Here is a 19,126-nt window from a genome sequence, read left to right as displayed (position 1 = left end):
ATATATCATTATTATAGATTGTGGAGAACAGTATTCTTAGAATTACCCAAAAGATTTTCTCTTCCTAGTTCCATTAAATTAAACAGTGAAGTTCAGACATGAGAGGCACAGGAAAAATAGATTTCAATAGGGAGAAGGAGTGGAACAGACATTTTTCAGTCAATGATATTCTAATCCTTACAGCATCGTTGTGACTCTGGCCTAATAACTCTTTCATTCCTGTTTTGCCATGAAAGAAAATGTGGCTAAAGTAACATGTTTTGGAGTCAAAGAGACTTACATTACAGTCTTGGAACCACCACTTACTAGGCATGTGACCTTGGGCAGATTATTTAACCCCATTGACACTTAGCTTTCTCATTTGTGTAATCAAAATGCAGTTGTGTTGCTAAAATTCAAAGATATTAAAACATGCTTCTTAGATTCTGAGATATCCTGAATAGAGACTTTATTAATAACAATAATTTATAGTTATAATAAATTAATAACTTTATTAGTAATAATAGGAACTGTCTCACTGAATACACAAGGATATAGAAGCTGTGAAACACACGGGCTGCTGGCACGTCCCCTTCACAAACACACCAATGATGCTGCTTCCTGTGATCATCTCCCTCTTCCTGTCAAGGAAGAGTGACCATATAAGGCTGCAAATGCTCAACACAACTGCTTCTCTCCCTGAGGCTGAGGGGACTGAGGTGACTTCTGTGGCTCTTGGGGAGATTCTCTGCAACTTAAGTTACCTTTTTTCAACCTTGATTTCATCCAATACTTCTGTACATCACTGACATCAAAGAGAAATTTGGGGTTATGTGGCCGTGTTCCTTCATGCACCTTGAACTTGCCCTTCCTCCTGTTTCCGAAGTGAGAAAGAAGAGTCAACTGGTGAGCTGAACTCATTCGTGAAGAAAGCAGGGCCTGTGTTGTGTCGGACTTGTCTGGTTAATAGGTGGAATTTGGAAGTGGATGCCTGATTTCTAGTACTGGTTTTGCCATGTACAGGCTATGTAACCTTGATTATGCTTTGGTCTCCCTCATCCTGTTAGAGAGTTTATGATAATGTCCACCTTCTATGGTTGTTGTGTGGATTAAATGAGATAGTTCATGTCAAGTGCTCGGCACAGTGCCTGGTAAGGAGCACACCAAGTTTAGCTATAACTTCTGTTGTTTACTTGCTCCTGTGATCCTGGGCAAGATAACTTTCCTGTGTCAAGAATCTGGGATGTTTAAATAGACTCCAGACTCCCCTGGGGGGTTAGTTCATAACCTTAATGGTCTGTTAACGTTTTTAGGGAGCTTATAAAAATGTAATAGTAAAAGTCTGAGTTAAAAGCATTACATTTAAATTAGTACTCAAATTATATACTAGAAATAATAAAAAATTAAACAATTCCTTGTTAGGCTACACTGTGAGGTGATCTTTATTTATGATACTGTATCTAAATACAGAAATCTCAAAACTGAAGTAGAAAAATGAACATGGCTAAGCATAGCATTAGTGTTGAGATGCTTCATATTCCAGGTATAACTCAGGTAAAGTCTCTTAAGGATAAGGTACAAGAAAGTTGTATTAAAGTTGAAGAAGTGGCAGATGTCCATAAAATCCCCTCAGGGGAGAAGTTGATCCAAATGTATCAGTGTGGCTTGGCATCTTTCTCATAAGGGACCAGGCTGGGTATTTGTTTGCAAGTCTGTGTGTCTTTGGCACAAGGCACAGCTTGAGCAGTCATCACATAGAACAGGTGAGACTGCTTTCATTCATTAGTCACGTGCCTCAGGGCTCCATTTTGAAGTATATTTTGTAGTGATCACCTTAGACATGCCCAAGGGCCAGGTGGAAACCATAAAATTATACAGGATCAACTTTAGGCCCGCTTCCATTTATCAGAAATGAAAGACATTCCAGGTCAGTACATCCAGTGAGGGATATATAAGACCTGGTCTATTTCAATGATGGGGCCAAAAGACCACTGGTGGCTTAGAGGGCCTATCTCTGGACAGTCTTGGTGAGTCCCTCTTCCTGGGGTTGGTTGTAAAACCACCAATTTCTTTTTTTTTTTTTTTTTAATTTTTAAACTTTTATTGGAGTATAGTTGATTTACAATGTTGTGTTAGTTTCAGGTGTACAGCAAAGTGAATCTGTTATACATATACATATTGTATATCGACTCTTTTTTAGGTTCTTTTCCCATATAGGCCATTATGGAGTATTGAGTAGAGCTCCTTGTGCTATACTGTAGGTCCTTATTAATTATCTGTTTTATATATATTAGTGTGTATATGTCAATCCCAATCTTCCAATTTATCCCTTCCCCTCAAAACACCAATTTCTAAAACATTACCAGTTTCTGTCTGTCTTGTCTTTGTACACATCAGAAGCTTGTAATTCATACTAATCTCCTGTTGAGCCTCTTTCTATAGCATGACTAGGTGCAGAGGGTCTATGGATTTATCACTGAGAATAAACTTCTGTGGTTTACAGGCTCCCTTTGTTTTCAGCAGAAAAAAAGAAAACATCCTTTGGGATTTATTTTCAGTCATGTAACTTAAATATTGAAAACAAAATTGAACGTATTGAATTTTAAATGCAGTTTAAAATATTTGTTGTTGTTGTGTTTTTTTTGCGGTACGCAGGCCTCTCACTGTTGTGGCCTCTCTCGTTGCAGAGCACAGGCTCTGGACGCGCAGGCTCAGCAGCCATGGCTCACGGGCCCAGCCGCTCCATGGCATGTGGGATCTTCCCGGACTGGGGCACGAACCCACGTCCCCTGCGTCAGCAGGTGGACTCTGAACCACTGCGCCACCAGGGAAGCCCTAAAATATTTGAATGTATTTACTTAATTGTATGTGAAAGGGATAATTATTATTCTAAAGCTCTTAAAAGTGAAGGTTAAAGTGACAACACAGCAGCAATAGCACAGCTGGTACTTAGATATTGATTTCTAAATGCCATTTTTCAATAAAAGGAAGCAGTATTATTTGGTGAAACAGATGCTTCTATGGCTGGGAGAGAAAAAAATAGAGGCTATTTTTCAGCCACTTTCATATGTTGCCATCATATTTCGAACTTCTATCTTTTTTTTGATCCCAGCAGTGCTATTAAAGAGACGTTATTAACTTTCAGAAGGGATGAATTATCATTATCCTGTGTGAAGAAATTGTCTTCTCTAGGATGTATGCCCTGTACCATAAGCCTTCATTGTAATAAAGACTTCTTTAACAAATCTTACAACTAAGGTGCCTCTTTGCAACAATATTTCCATTTTTTGAGTGTTAATTTGATTAACACTCATTTTACTTGAGTACCTAGTGTGACTGTTGATACTTTGTAATGGCACTGCTTCTGAAAGTAATTTAAAAATTTGAGTAAGTTTGAGAAGTTTACAGAGTATTTATTCATTATTTCCTCAGTAAGTCAGTTTAACGTTCATTCTTCCATTACCTGTCACTGGAATAAAGAATATGGGCGTTTGAGAGCTGACTTGCATGTAAAAATTTTAGTTTTAAACATCATTTTGCCAAAATTTAGCATTGTGATGCTTTCTAAAAAAAATATTTTGCAAACACTATGTCACTGAAAAATTTCCAAGACTGTATAGAAAAAAATTACAATTGGACAAAGATTGGCAATTATTTTGTAAAGAATCTGTGAATTACATGTAAATGTCTCCTAACATTCAAGAATTTTTTAAAATAAAAACTTATTTTTACCTAAACAAAAAGTCTTTTAATGTCAGAAAGTAAGGACGTGCCCAAAAAAAAGAATATAGAGGCTTGTTGTGAAAGGGACTGAACTTAATGACTTACTTCTAAATAATACAGTGTGGTAGGAGGAAAAAATGTAACTTTACAGTGGAGAAACCTTACAAGCGCTGTCTCAGCCAGGTAAGCAAGGCTAACATCATGAGAAGCCATGCTGATACCCGTAACCCTGAAGTGATGTGGTAAGAGTGACACTTCACCTTTGTGGTCTTCCTCGAAAACCACATAACCCAAGTCTAATCATGAAAATTACATGTCAGACAAATCCCAACTGAGGGACATTCTACAAAATACCTGACCAGTACTCCTCCAAATTGTTATCGAGGTCATCAAAAATAAGGAAATTCTGTGAATGTCATCAAAAAAATAAAAAGATTAAGAAGACATGATGATTAAATGCAATGTGGCATCCTGGTCTGAATCCTGGAACAGGAAAAGGTAAAACTAGTAAAATGTAAATAAAACCTGGGCTTCCCTGGTGGCGCAGTGGTTGAGAGTCCGCCTGCTGATGCAGGGGACACAGGTTTGTGCCCCGGTCCGGGAAGATCCCACATGCCGCAGAGCGGCTGGGCCCGTGAGCCATGGCCGCTGAGCCTGTGCATCCGGAGTCTGTGCTCCGCAACGGGAGAGGCCACATCAGTGAGAGGCCTGTGTACCGCAAAAATAAATAAATAAATAAAATAAAATAAAATCAGAAGTTTAGTTCAGAGCAATGGACCGATGTTGATTTCTTAGTTTTGATAAGTGTACCATGGTGATGTAGGATATTAACAGTAGTAGTAGAAGCTGGGTGAAGAATATTTGGAACTACTATTACAATTTTTCTTTTAAAAATTATTCCAAAATCTCTGTTAAAGGAGGATGGTTAAAATATACTTGACTGTGAAATATAAAGGCACATACTCATTTATCAACAAACATTCACCATTCACAGAATATTGTAACTATGTGCTTTTCCTGAGAAATTTACAAGGGGGAGGAAAAAAAACCTTTAGACAACCAAGATGACAAGGGACACAGAAATAGGGACTGGTGTTCAGCATTAAATATCTACCTGTTCAGATAACATAGAAATTCTAAAATGAGTTTACACATGGTGCTTTTGAACGTGTATATATGTGTGCATGTATGTAAATACATATATGTATATTTACAGGCATGTATAAATATGTATATATATTCAAATATATAAGAAAATATACAAATCTTTCTTGACATATGATAAACCTATCATAAGTTGAAACCTTCATAGTAATACACCTAACATACTGAACATCACAGCTTAGCCTAGCCTACCTTAAACGTGCTCAAAACACGTTAGCCTACAGTTGGGCAAAATCATCTAACACAAAGCCTATTTTATAATACAGTGTTGAATATCTTATGTAATTTATTGAATACAGTACTGAAAATGAAAGAATGGTTGTACGGGTACAGAAAGGTCCTACGTGTATTGGGTGTTTACCAAACTTCATATGGAAGTTCCCTTGCTTATAAAAACTGCCTGCCACCTAACAGTCCTGAAAGGTCTGCCTCTTTCTTTGGTCTCTCCTTGCCCTCCAAGTGCAGGGGCCAGTTTAAGATTTCATCCAGGAAACTACTGAGTTTGCAAACCACCAATAAGGATCTGATCTACTTAGAACTTATAAGGAAGGTAAACCAGGCCATTCACTATATTTTGTACATGTCTCAATAATTTTGTTATCATCGCCCTTGCTTTATCATAATTTTATTTTTTTAGAGCCTTTCTTCATGACCCATGGAATTTAATACCTCTTTCTCCAGCTCCTTTCTCCTTCAGTGAACGTAAATGAACCAGAACAGGAGCTCTTCTTAAAGTTCAGATTCCTTGGCTTTGTGTTTTTCTTTGTGGCCCTAGAAAAACTCAGATTCAAAGGCCCTGAGCAACAGGTGTGTCACCAGAGATTCCAGTAAAGAGCTTTTCATGTAGGGAGTGGATAGTGTAGAAGACAAAGTGCTGAGATTGTGAGAGCTCAGAAATGGTGCCTAGGTCTAAACAGACCCCTCTCTAGAGCTAACGCTGAAGAATGCTAAAAGGAAGAAGCCCAATGATGGAACAGGGCTAGGGAGCTGTCTCTCATCATCAAGACTTCTGCGTGGTTTTAGAGCCCAGAAACCTGGACGTTTACCTTTCACCTGAGTCAGCCAGGCCCGTCTCATCAGTTCCTGTCAAAATGGGACACTTGCACACGCTGACCCCTCTCTTGTTACTCTAGCCCTGGAAGTTCCTCTCATGAGCTCCCCCTGCATCCCCACCCCAGTCCCAGTGGCTCCAGTTGCCACTGGCTGCTGGGAGCCCGTTGCTCTCTTAAATTCACAGGGCCCTGGAATCTGCAAGGAATCTGAGAAGCCAAGCAGAAATCTTCTCTGAGAATTGTTATGTGCACTGTGTGGTGGGCATACTCCAGCTCCATCCTGTAGATTCCTTCCCTGTGCCTCCAAAGTCTCACTCTGAGATTCCTTGGTGATGATCAACCTATAAACAAAGATTGTGAAACCGACACTGCAGCCTCTGCAACCACCGCTGCTCAAACAAGACACCCCAGTGATGAGGGAAAGAATCACAGTAAAAGGAAGCCCAAGGTGAAGAGCAGAGGGAATGGGTGAGCCACAGAGCTAAGGCTAGTTTATTCTCCCACTCTATGAAATGTTGTTTCACACTTAAAAAAAAAAAAAACAACTTTGTTCAAACAGCCAATACCTCTGTACTTCTTCACTCTCATTTGCTAGCATCACTCATGTTTAAATGAGAAAACAGATGAAAATGCACCATTTTTCCAGAATCTGTGACTATTTACTCTGACACTCATCATGTTAAAACACATAAACTTTACCTGCATTTCTTAAAAGTCAACGGCTTCCAAAGCGAGAGAGCGGCATGGACATATATACACTAACGTAAGGTAGATAGCTAGTGGAAAGCAGCCGCATAGCACAGGGATATCAGCTCGGTGCTTTGTGACCGCCTGGAGGGTGGGAGGGAGGGAGACGCAAGACGGAAGCGATCTGGGAACATATGTATATGTATAACTGATTCACTTTGTTATAAAGCAGAAACTAACACACCATTGTAAAGCAATTATACCCCAATAAAGATGTTAAAAAAAAAAAGTCAAGGGCTTCACTTAACTTTCTGGATCCACCCCTACTTCCTACTCAAGGACATCCCTCCTGCAACTGACCTCTTTCTTCCTGCTTTCTTAGATTTGTCCTTCTCGACCAGATCATTTCCTACAAAAGAAAAATATTTTGAGAAGGTAACCATTTTTTACAAATGAACTTTATTGAGGTATAATTTACATACAATGAAATGCATGAATCTTAAACTGCCTTCACTGTTTAAGCTCGCTGTTTCTCCCCCCACCTCCTCCCCCCCGCCCCGCCCCCCATTTAATTGCCCACCTTCCCAGCTTCACTTAACCCTGTTGTTTTACAGGAACTTGTAGTCAGCTCCTGCCCGGTGATAGGCAGCTGGCGCTGGTTGGGACCACCCGCCCTAAAATTGGGCCAGCGCAGGTGCTGATGAATGGCCTTTTAAGGTCAGGGCTCCGGAAAGCCCACCCTCCCAGTTTGCTAAGGGAGTCCATTTGCGCCTGCGTAAAACACTGATTACCGTAACTTTTTCCCTACTTCCAAAACTTACCCCACCCCTAAGACCACCCTGAGTATCCCATAAATACCCAAGTCCCCTCGCCTTGAGGAGGTGGGTTTGAGGCTTGTTTTCTGATCTCCTGGCTCGGCTACCTTGAGAATAAGCTCGTTCTCTCCCGCAAACCTCGTTGGCGTCTCAGCGTTCGGCTCGCCTGTTGGACAAATGGACCTGGTTCGGTAATACTATCTTTTCATTTTTTTTCTTCTTTCCGGAGCCTCAACAAAGTGTCTGTGTTAACATTCTAATGCTAGTACAAACAGCAGCTTAAAACAGGTATTATTATATAGTACTGTAGGCCAGAAATCTGACTAGGGTCTCGTTGGCTGAAATCAAAATGGCAAGGAGGCCATGTTCCTTTCTGGAGATTCTTAGGGGAAAAATCCATTCCCTTCGTTCATTTTGTCGGAAGAATTGAGTTCCATGTGCTTGTAGGGCAGAGGGCCTGTATCCTTGCTGTCTGTCTGCTCGGGGCCGTTTTTAGCTTCTAAAGGTCACCTGTGTTTCTTCGCTCTTGGTAACTCTCCCTCCATCTTCAAAGCCAGCAAAGGAAGATAGAATGTCTCACATTTGGAATCTCTGCTACCTCCTTTTCTATCATTTCATCCCTCTTGCCCCAGTCAGGCATAATCCTCTCATTTTAAGGATACCTGTGAATAAATTGGGCCCACCTGGGTGATCCAGAATAATTACCTTAATCACATGTGAAAAATGCTACTGACAGTTTAAAGTAAGCTATTCACAGATCCCAGTGTGCCTATGTTTGGAGGGCCATTATTCTAAGTATCCCAGTGACTCAAAACACAGAGACCCCTTCACGTTTAGTCAACAAAAGAAGAAAATCCAAGTTCCTGGTAGTGGGATTCTCAAGGTATAAAATTAATTTAACAAGGGTCTAATGGCACTTAACAAAAAAGCAGAGATTTCATAATTTTAAAATGCTAGTTTATGCCACTCTAAAACTATTTATATATGATATACAACCTTTAAATTCTTCTCATCAAGTGTAAGCACATTGACTCTGTTAGAAGTACATGGGTTTCTCATTAAGATTTTGGAACTGGGATTTAGGGTTTAGCAGGTTTAGCTGTTCCCATAATCACTATGTGGAATATTGTTGGAAAAAGAAGTCAGTAAGTGCTTCTATAGTATTCTCTCCAGCAAGTAATAAAACCTGGACTACTGAAGCATGTTGAGGGAAGTGAGATTTATACCTTTAATTATAATAGCAGATGATTGTAACGTGAAGCTGTGCCCAGTGCTTTGTCACACCTCAGAAGCATGGTAAAGTTATAGTTCTAGGGCTTTGAGAGAATTAAGCTTATGGATAAATTTTGCTTGGACAACAGCAAATGTCAATGAGTACTGGATATACTCAAACTCTGTCTTCAACACGATTGACAAAATTGGAAACTTTTGCTGTTTGAAACTTTGTGCTTTAAGTAAAATCAGGCTGGAGCCTATAATAAGTCACAATAAATAAAATAGATTTAGCTCCCTTTCTGTACTAGTTGAGATCCAAGAAAAAGTAAACTGCTCAACAATCTTCCTCTCAAATCTTAGAGGTTAAAGGCATATGCAAATATAGTACAAAGTAGAACTTAGCAATGTCAGGGAGAGGTAAAACCTGATCTATATGTTCAGAGGAAGGAATAATTTTAAAAGTGGGGTAACAGGAGGTAAGGAAGGCTTCTGGCAAGAAGGAAAATTTGAGCTGTATTTTAAAAAAGGATAGGTCTTTGATTATGTAAGCAAATGTGAAGAGGCAGGAGATTTTAGAGCAGGTAGGGGTAATTCTTTCAGTATAGCAAGAATGAATTGTCTGAGAGTAGATTAGTGCTATGTTTTGCATAGAGCCCAGAGTACCATATTCATATTGGTCCTTAATTTATTAATATTCACAATACTATAGAAGGAGAGCTACAAGATAATTTGAGGGAAAACTTTTTTTTCTATGTGCTTCTACCTAGGCATTTTGCTGGGCATCTCACATCAACCTAGTTAACATAATCCTGTTTAAATTTTGACCTTACGTACAACAAAACTCATCTCAGTCAGGCTAATCAGCGTGCCCAAGGTTGCATACCTGGTGTTACCTATAATAGTAATAGAACATTACATGTTGAGACACAGTGCTTAGCAGGATGGTAATAGACCAGTAGTTCCCACACCTATGTGTTTATTAGGATCACCTGGAGATCTCCTTAAATCTCTAAATCCCAGATCACACTGCTAGAACTGTTAAGCCTTGATGCCTGGTGATGAATACAGGCATAAATAGTTTTCAGAGGTCTCAAAATGATTCCACTTTGCAACCAAGCTTGAAAACAAAGTGTACTACATGATCTCCTTTGAGCCTCACACAACCCCAGGATGTAAACTGTACCATCATCCCCATTTTACAGATAACGAAACAGATGCCTAAATTATGCCAGGTGTCTAAAGCCTCACATTAGAAATGATGGAGCCAGGACTTGACCACAGGTGTTTTATCTCGAGCCATTTCAGTGCTTTGCTGTGATAGTCACAGAGCACACTTGTTTCTCTTACAAAGCAAGAGATCTTTAGCTTTCTCACCATGCCATTTGCAGTGATGCTGACTTCTGTGCAATAGAGAAAAAGTCTTGCTGAAGAAATTTAGTTTTCGAAGACTAAAATGCTCCAACATGAGTATTAATGTTGTGGTGGTAGTTTATTTTAAGCTTGCAGTTTCTTTTTTTTTTTTTTTCCGGTACGCGGGCCTCTCACTGCTGTGGCCTCTCCCATTGTGGAGCACAGGCTCCGGATGCGCAGGCTCAGCGGCCATGGCTCACGGGCCCAGCCACTCCAAGGGCCTTTGTACATCCATGAATACAATGTAATCCATTGTACTCATGGATTAATTCAGTACAATTAGTTAAGTGTCATGTGTCAGTAGCAGTGCTGGCTGCTGGAGATTCAATACCCTGGTGAGGTTAGATGATAAGATCAGTTTAAATAGAAGTGGTATTGCAAAACTGTATATGATCCACCTTCACGGCAGAGTGTAACAGCCAGTGGAAATAGCAACAGGGAGAACATTTCAATTAAATATAAGAGTAGCTGTTTTTGAGAAGCACCTAGAAATTGGAGTCACATGTAGAGGTAGTAAATTATATTATTGAATAAAGAAAAAAATTTCATAGTCAAAGCACTGGGGCTGTGCGGGGCAGGTAACATAAGGACTAGGTAGTAAAAACTTTGAACTCCAGGATCCAATCGCCATGAGAGACTACAGTGAAAGCTGATAGGAGCACCCTTGATATTTTAATGAATTAAAAGCAAAGGAGATGCATTTTGATTTTTGTTGGTCAGGCATGAGACTGAGTCACATAGGGGAGAAAACCTTGAATTAAATAGACTTAGAATCCTTAATTTGCTTGTCCTTTGGACAAGTGGCTATTATTCTGAGTGTTGGCTTCCTCATGCATATAATGTAGACTAATGTTCTCAAATTTTAGGGTGAATTATAAATACATGGTGAGCTTGTAACGATGCCACTTACGTGTCTGCTGTCAGTGGTTTTCGTTTCACACTTTGAGAAATGTTGACCTTAATAAATTGTTGATTTGAGAGGTCACTAATAATAAATATTAAATACACAGTATTTTAACAAATGTTAAAATCATAAGTGTCCTTATCAGTATATCAGTAACTTCTCAGAAAGCTGCTGTACAATTCCTAGACTTCTGAACTTCAAGAGCTGAGGTTTGCCTCAGAGGCCATGCTTATCATAAGATATCATTTTGGTTTCATTCCACATACTGTATATTTTCTGCAGTCTGGTGGGGCCATTTAGAAAATGGCCTTTGGATTCTCTGGTAGTTTTTATTGAAAACAGACTTAGAAAACTTGAAATGGATCATGGAGAGCTCGGGGGCATATTGAATTTTCAGTTTGGGATATGTTTAAATTACTTTAAAATGACTGGTTATTTTCAGCAGCTTTTCTTAAAGGATAATATTGGAGTCACATAGAGAAAATAAGGGCTATACCCGATCCATCCCATTTTCCTGCAGCTTGAAACTGTGTTTCATATTGTTTAACAGAATGGTAAGAATTAAAGAAATTGCGCATTTTATTTTAATTTTCATTTAGGAGTTAAGACTTAGTGATCAATGTAAACATGTTTACAACTCCTAAATGTAGCCAATATTCATTTTGTCATAATGGGCTGAGGGAAAGGAAAGAAAAAATGGCCCTGGGAGGCTTTGCTCGGTTTCCTGCAGTTCTGTTCACATGCACGTTCCTTCCCCGGGGAGTTAGTCCACAGCAAGTCATTGCCTAGGAACAGTAACAAAAGAAAAATGTGTAAAAGTGAAGTCCTGGAGCAAAGAGAAAATTATGCCAGGGCTTACAAATTAAACGTGATTTTCTTCAGGGATTTGTGAAGCCCTCATTTGCCCTATTCCCAGTAGTTACCATGTGTGTCACCATTGCAGGCTTTGAATTTTTTTTTTTTTTTTTTGCGGTACGCTGGCCTCTCACTGTTGTGGCCTCTCCCGTTGCGGAGCACAGGCTCCAGATGCGCAGGCTCAGCGGCCATGGCTCACGGGCCCAGCTGCTCCGCGGCATGTGGGATCTTCCCGGACCTGAGCACTAACCCATGTCCCCTGCATCGGCAGGCGGACTTTCAACCACTGCGCCACCAGGGAAGCCCAGGCTTTGAATTTTTGACATAAGCTTTTTTAATTTTTTCTAAGCCAATTTGACCCAGAGAACACACTTAGAAACATCGCGCTGGCTGCATTACATCAAACAATCTGAGGAGGTTACTTCATATAAAACCTTTCCGTTACCGTGGTATTTTTTAAAAAAGAAGCAGTCGTGCCTCTAAATGTTGCAGAGGTGGTAAGTAGTTTTCACATTTTTGAAAACCAGTTGGCTGTTTTGCCTATTAGATAGCTATCCTGTATAATACCTGACCTTGGAGCATGTGATCATGTGACACATTTTATTTTCTTACCATAAATCTTGTGGACATCTAAAGATTGGGGGTCAATTTGTTGATATGGAGAATATGAAGAGAAGCTATGCTAGGTAAGGAGCTCATCAAGTCAATGATATGCAAATACAGATATCCATAATTCTGTGACCTACGCTAAGAAAATGTTAGCTCTTTCTTCTGGATCCTCATAGGATTTGGATTATGCTTATATTTAGCCTCTTTCACAGATGAATCTGCATTTCTGTTACTTGTGTAAGATGTATTTTGGGCAATAGATTATAAGCAATTTGAGAAAAGGAACAATAAAAACCTCTTTCCTTCAGCACTTGGCAAAATACATTATCAGGAGCTTAATGATATTTGTCCAATAAAAATATACGATTTTCAGGATACATTGGACTGTATATTTCAATAAATGTAACTTGTTCACTGTATACATGAAGGAACTAAGTTTCAGAGAGGGAGTGTGACTTGCCCAGAGATGCTGTCAGTTAGGGGACATCAGTTTCAGGAGGACTGACTCTTAGTCCAACACACTTACCATCAGCCACATCAACTGAAATGAGAAGCATTGCCTTAATTAGACATACTCTGTTTCAGTTAACTTCTTTTTCTCTTCTATTATTGATTCTGATTTAAAAAAATCAAAATAGTGATAAATCTACACTTTCTAATAAGACAGCCATTTGGTACACAATGGTAAAATTTCAGAAACATGGACTCAAAATATTGCCTTTCCAAGCAAATGGTTCTTGACTACATTTTTTTTTACATCTTTATTCGCATATAATTGCTTTACAATGGTGTGTTAGTTTCTGCTTTATAACAAAGTGAATCAGTTATACGTATACATATGTTCCCATATCTCTTCCCTCTTGCATCTCCCTCCCTCCCACCCTCCCTATCCCACCTCTCTAGGTGGTCACAAAGCACCGAGCTGATCTCCCTGTGCTATGCGGCTGCTTCCCACTAGCTATCTATTTTACGTTTGGTAGTGTATATATGTCCATGCCACTCTCTTGCTTTGTCACAGTTTACCCTTCCCCCTCCCCATATCCTCAGGTCCATTCTCTAGTAGGTCTGTGTCTTTATTCCTGTCTTACCCCTAGGTTCTTCATGACATTTTTTTTCCCTTAGATTCCATATATATGTGTTAGCATACGGTATTTGTCTTTCTCTTTCTGACTTACTTCACTCTGTATGACAGACTCTAGGTCCATCCACCTCACTAAAAATAACTCAATTTCGTTTCTTTTTATGGCTGAGTAATATTCCATTGTATATATGTGCCACATCTTCTTTATCCATTCATCTGATGGATTTCCATCTCCTGGCTATTGGCTATTGTAAATAGAGCTGCAATGAACATTTTGGTACATGACTCTTTTTGAATTATGGTTTTTTCAGGGTATATGCCCAGTAGTGGGATTGCTGGGTCATATGCTAATTCTATTTGTAGTTTTTTAAGGACCCTCCATACTGTTCTCCATAGTGGCTATACCAATTCACATTCCCACCAGCAGTGCAAGAAGGTTCCCTTTTCTCCACACCCTCTCCAGCATTTATTGTTTCTAGATTTTTTGATGATGGCCATTCTGACTGGTGTGAGATGATATCTCATTGTAGTTTTGATTTGCATTTCTCTAATGATTAATGATGTTGAGCATTCTTTCATGTGTTTGTTGGCAGTCTGTATATCTTCTTTGGAGAAATGTCTGCTTAGGTCTCCTGCCCATTTTTGGAATGGGTTGTTTGTTTTTTTGTTATTGAGCTACATGAGCTGCTTGTAAATTTTGGAGATTAATCTTTGGTCAGTTGCTTTATTTGCAAATATTTTCTCCCATTCTGAGGGTTGTCTTTGGTCTTGTTTATGGTTTCCTTTGCTGTGCAAAAGCTTTGAAGTTTCATTAGATCCCATTTGTTTATTTTTGTTATATGTTTTTTTTAAATGAAAATAATGCTTGTTTTTTAGTCTCCAACCTCTCTTGATTCCTAGTTAATGCTATATGTTTGCCTTGTAGCACTGCCTTATGTGCATCCTGCAAATTTTGATATGTTATTTTCATTTAACTCTAAATATTTTCTCATTTTCCTTATGATTTATTTGACCCATGGTATACTTAGAAGGGTGTTGTTTAATTTCCACATATGTGGCCTTTCCCAGACATTTTTCCATTTTTAAGTTCTAACTTGATTCTGTGGTAAAAGAACATATTTGTGTGGCTTCAGCTGCTTGGCACATTGTAACTATTTTATGGCACAGAATAAGATATAATTTATCTTGGTATATGTTTTATGTGAAGGTGAAAAAAATGCATATTTGGCTTTTGATGGCTGGAGTATTCTGTAAATATCAATTAGATAAATGTGGTTGATCATATTGTTCAAACTTTCTATGCCCTTACTGATTTTCTTTCTATTCTAAAAATTACGGAGAGTGTAATGTTTAAATCTCCAAATATAATTGTGCATATTTCTATTTAATTTCTCAGTTTCCATTTGAATATTGAAGTTTTGTTAAATACATAAACATATTCTCTTGATGGATTGACCCTTTTATCACTGTAAGCCGAAACTTTTATTTTTGGTAGTATTCTTTGTCTAATACTGGTATGTCTGATATTACTGTAGCCACTTGCCTTTTTTTTTTTTTGACAGCTTGCAAGCATGATATATATTTCTCATACATTTACATTTACTTCAGGTATCTTTTAAGGTTGGTTTATTATAGTTAACATATAGTTGGCTCTTGTTTTTTATTAAATCAAATTGGTCACGTCCACTTGTTTTCAAGTTGTCTTTATAGAAATTTCTGATGTCTCAGTTTATTTTAGGGTCCTTCTCAGTATATGTTTCAGACAACTCCCAGAAAAATATTAGGTGCATCCCCAGTTAGTTGAACTAACACAATGGATCCAGGATCCAGACTCTTATTAAATTCACTCATATTTGTAAATATTTTCCAGTCTGATGCTATGTTCTCATTTAACAGAGCTAGAATATATCACGCCATATATTCCTCAGATAAATTAGTAAGCTCTTGTAATTTATTTTTCACATTAATCTCTCTATTCTTGGGTCAGACTTTGAATTATTTCCCCAGTTGAGAAAGGCTAGTATTACAGTACAGTAATAATCTGGAGGAAGTGAGGGTAGTGATCTTGAGGAATGAAGAAAATTGCTGTTTTTCAGTTGGTTACCTGCTTCAGGTGATCCTTAAATAAGGCAGGACCAGCCTCATTACACAAAATAGCATGGTTGCTTCTGCTGGCAAGAGACTCAGAGAATTTCATTCATAATATTCAAATTTACTCAGTTTTCTTCAATTTCAATGTTCAGAATCTTACTGTTTCCTTATATTTCCCCAACTTTCAAATGAGGCATGCGGTGATGTTATTAATTTAACTTATTGTAGTACAACAACGTGTAGAATCCAACGATAATGTTCAGCTGACTTTTTTCAGATACATCATCCTGTATGGCTACAGGAGGTCAGCATTCTTTTTAGCCTGGTCATAAAAACTCTGATTTTTTTCACCATGCCTTCTGAGCAGTGAATCAAACTCAGATTTGTATTTTCTTTTAAGATCCCAGTGATGTCAGAATTAGCAATTCGGCCACCAATCCTGCCCTAATTCTTATATTTATTTTGGCTTCATAAAAGATCGGCAGACTCAGTACCACCTGTCACAAAGACTTGCCTTCATTATTCATTTTATTCTAGATCATCATAGGCTGATTATTTGAGTGACCATTTACCACTCTTTTGCCATATCATGAAGATGACCAATTGTATCCGTATTCTACCAATGCCGATATCTTAACCAAACAGGTTTAACTGGTCAAATAACTGATCTCCTATTTTCATCTTTGTGGGTCTGCAGTTCTGCTTTCAAATACTGTATCAGTTAGGATTGAAAGAATAAAACAGAAACCACTAAAGTCATTTTAAAAAGGAATAGGAATAAAGACGCAGACCTACTGGAGAACGGACTTGAAGATATGGGGAGGGGGAAGGGTGAGTTTTGACAGGGCGAGAGAGAGTCATGGACATATACACACTAACAAACGTAGTAAGGTAGATAGCTAGGGGGAAGCAGCCACAAGGCACAGGGATATTAGCTCGGTGCTTTGTGACAGCCTGGAGGGGTGGGATGGGGAGAGTGGGAGGGAGGGAGATGCAAGAGGGAAGACATATGGGAACATATGTATATGTATAGCTGATTCACTTTGTTATAAAGCAGAAACTAACGCATCATTGTAAAGCAATTATACCCCAATAAAGATGTTTAAAAAAAAATAATAAAAAAATAAAAAGGAATAGGAACAAGAAGAAATTTGAAATAGAAAGAATTATACCCTATCGAAACCATTAAAAGTTTAGAATTGTTCCATTCTGGACTCCTTAGGACAGTACCCATGAAATCACAGAACTGGCTCTGCAGACCTGGACACTTTGTCACTGCCACAGTCTTTACCCAGAAATTCTTTGGGTCCCTCTCATTTCTTCTGGCTTCTCCTCAAATGTAGCTGTATCAGTGAAGCCATCTCTGACCACCCAGTATAACAACCCACCCAGCATATTTCATATGCTATTATATTGTGTTATTTTCTCTATAGTAATTCTCATCTGACATTTATTTAACTGTACGTTTCTTGACTGTTTCTTCCAGTAGAATATCATTCTATAATGGGAAACTTTTGTTCACTGATATATCTTCCTACTTAGAATTGTGTGTATCATATTGTAGGTTCATAATATCTGGAGTGAATAGATGAATGGATGGATAAATGAAAATGTGTTCCTTTATCCATGGTCTTCCTCCTACCTTAAATGTGTTTTCCTCCTCTACATCTTCCCAATTTCTGAGCACAGTTAAACATTCAGCTTACATCAGACATCCTCATGGCTTCTTCACACAATTTCCCTCCTTCCAGAAATCCTAGTTGCTTTTGTAGTCCATACCAGATTATTTAGGATTCTGCCATATATTTAAAACATGCAAACACTATTAAAACCTTACAAGATTTGTGGGGGCAAAGACTATCTCTTTGATTTATCTTAACATTCTGAGAACCTTATGTTTGAATGAGCATAGTTCAATGCCAAATAATATATAAATCGAGCAAGTGTGCCCTATTTTTCAAGGGGTTTGGCTATGTTATCATGCCAACAATAAACACTTTTGATTACTTACCGTACGCCAGCTCTAGTTCTCCAAACCTTATATTTACTATCCTATACAACCATGACACGGTAAAATAAATTTATGTATGGGGCAATTTATTGTCAAGAATCTATATGACTTTGCTGCCATTAATACACATGGTATGTTGGGAGAAAGGGAACCAGACCTGGCTTTGCTGCTAATGAGTATTTGAAGCAAATTACTTCTCTGCCTTGGTCAGAGTTGCCTTGCATGCCAGCTGAAGGAATTGACAGGACTATCTCTAAGGCCCCTTCCTGTTCTAATAATCTATAAATCTGTGACTTAGAAAAATTGAAGCAATTCAAGGATGCTATTTACAAAAGTATAAAAAGTAGAATGTTAAGGAGGATAATTCCTCTGAGGAAATCAGAGATCCTCCGGGCTTCCCTAGCTCCATTGTCTACAGTTCCACGACTCTCAGATTCACTCTCATTTTTCACGAACTTCATAGTTTAAATAAATTATCTCATAACTGGGTATATATTCGAAAATGAAAGCTTAAAAATCGTTCCTAAAGCACAGACTAAAAATCTCTCTCTGAAGGAAATTTTAGTCTGTCTAAAAGTTAGAGACTAAATAACATAATATTACTAGGAAGAAATCTTGTTTATTAAACTTCATTGATGAATGTAAGAGTTGGGGTCCTGACAGAAAAGAGGTCACACTCAAAGATTTGATGTTGGGCAACTTGCTGAGGTATAAACGGGGTAAAGAATCCAACCAAAAAAATGTGAGGCAGCCACAGATGAACCCTATCAAGAAATTGTTACCTCATCTAGGCTTAAAAAGCAAGAGGAGGAAGTAAGGGCAATGAAAATAAACCATGGAAGAGGTGCCATCTCACAGAGGTGGTACCTTAGAACATAGCCATTGTCAGACCCACAGAAAGGCACGCAGACAGTGGCAGTAGCAGGTGTGAGTGTCAATATCCCAACTTTTCCCCAGCCCTAAACTCCTGAACCCTGTCATTGTCATCCTTTGGCCAACCAAGGGATATAGATGCTGTCTGTGGAGATACGTCTCCTAGATTATAGAGTGGGATAAAGAAGGTGTTGAAAATGGGTGAGGTAACACGAGATCAGATTATCAAATCAGATTCACACAAATCAGATTATATCTGGTGTTAGATTTTCCTGATGTTTGCATCCTTGAAATCAATCAAGAGACTTAGTCTAAACAGGAAAATGTCTGGCACATTCAGGGACATCTGGGTTCTTCTTTATTAATGAAATAACCTGGGTAACTTTTAGTTTATGGAGCATCTCTATTCTATACCTCAGATGGTCACTATTTTTTATGACACTTCTAAGGATGCCAAGCCCCATAAATCCATGTACCCCAGGTTTGTTTCCCATAAACAATTGTAATTAGGGACATCCTGCTAACATAATTTCATAGATATGCAGTCTCCTCCTAGAAAATATCATTCTGTTTAGCAGAAGGTCTTATACTCTTAAAAAAAGAGATAAGAATTGTGCACATTCCTTCTTTCTTTACCTGGGAGTGTCTCTTTGATAA

This window comes from Phocoena phocoena, chromosome 8 (assembly GCF_963924675.1).
Source record: "Phocoena phocoena chromosome 8, mPhoPho1.1, whole genome shotgun sequence".
Classification (NCBI taxonomy): Eukaryota; Metazoa; Chordata; class Mammalia; order Artiodactyla; family Phocoenidae; genus Phocoena; species Phocoena phocoena.
Note: the sequence above shows the minus strand (reverse complement) of the source record.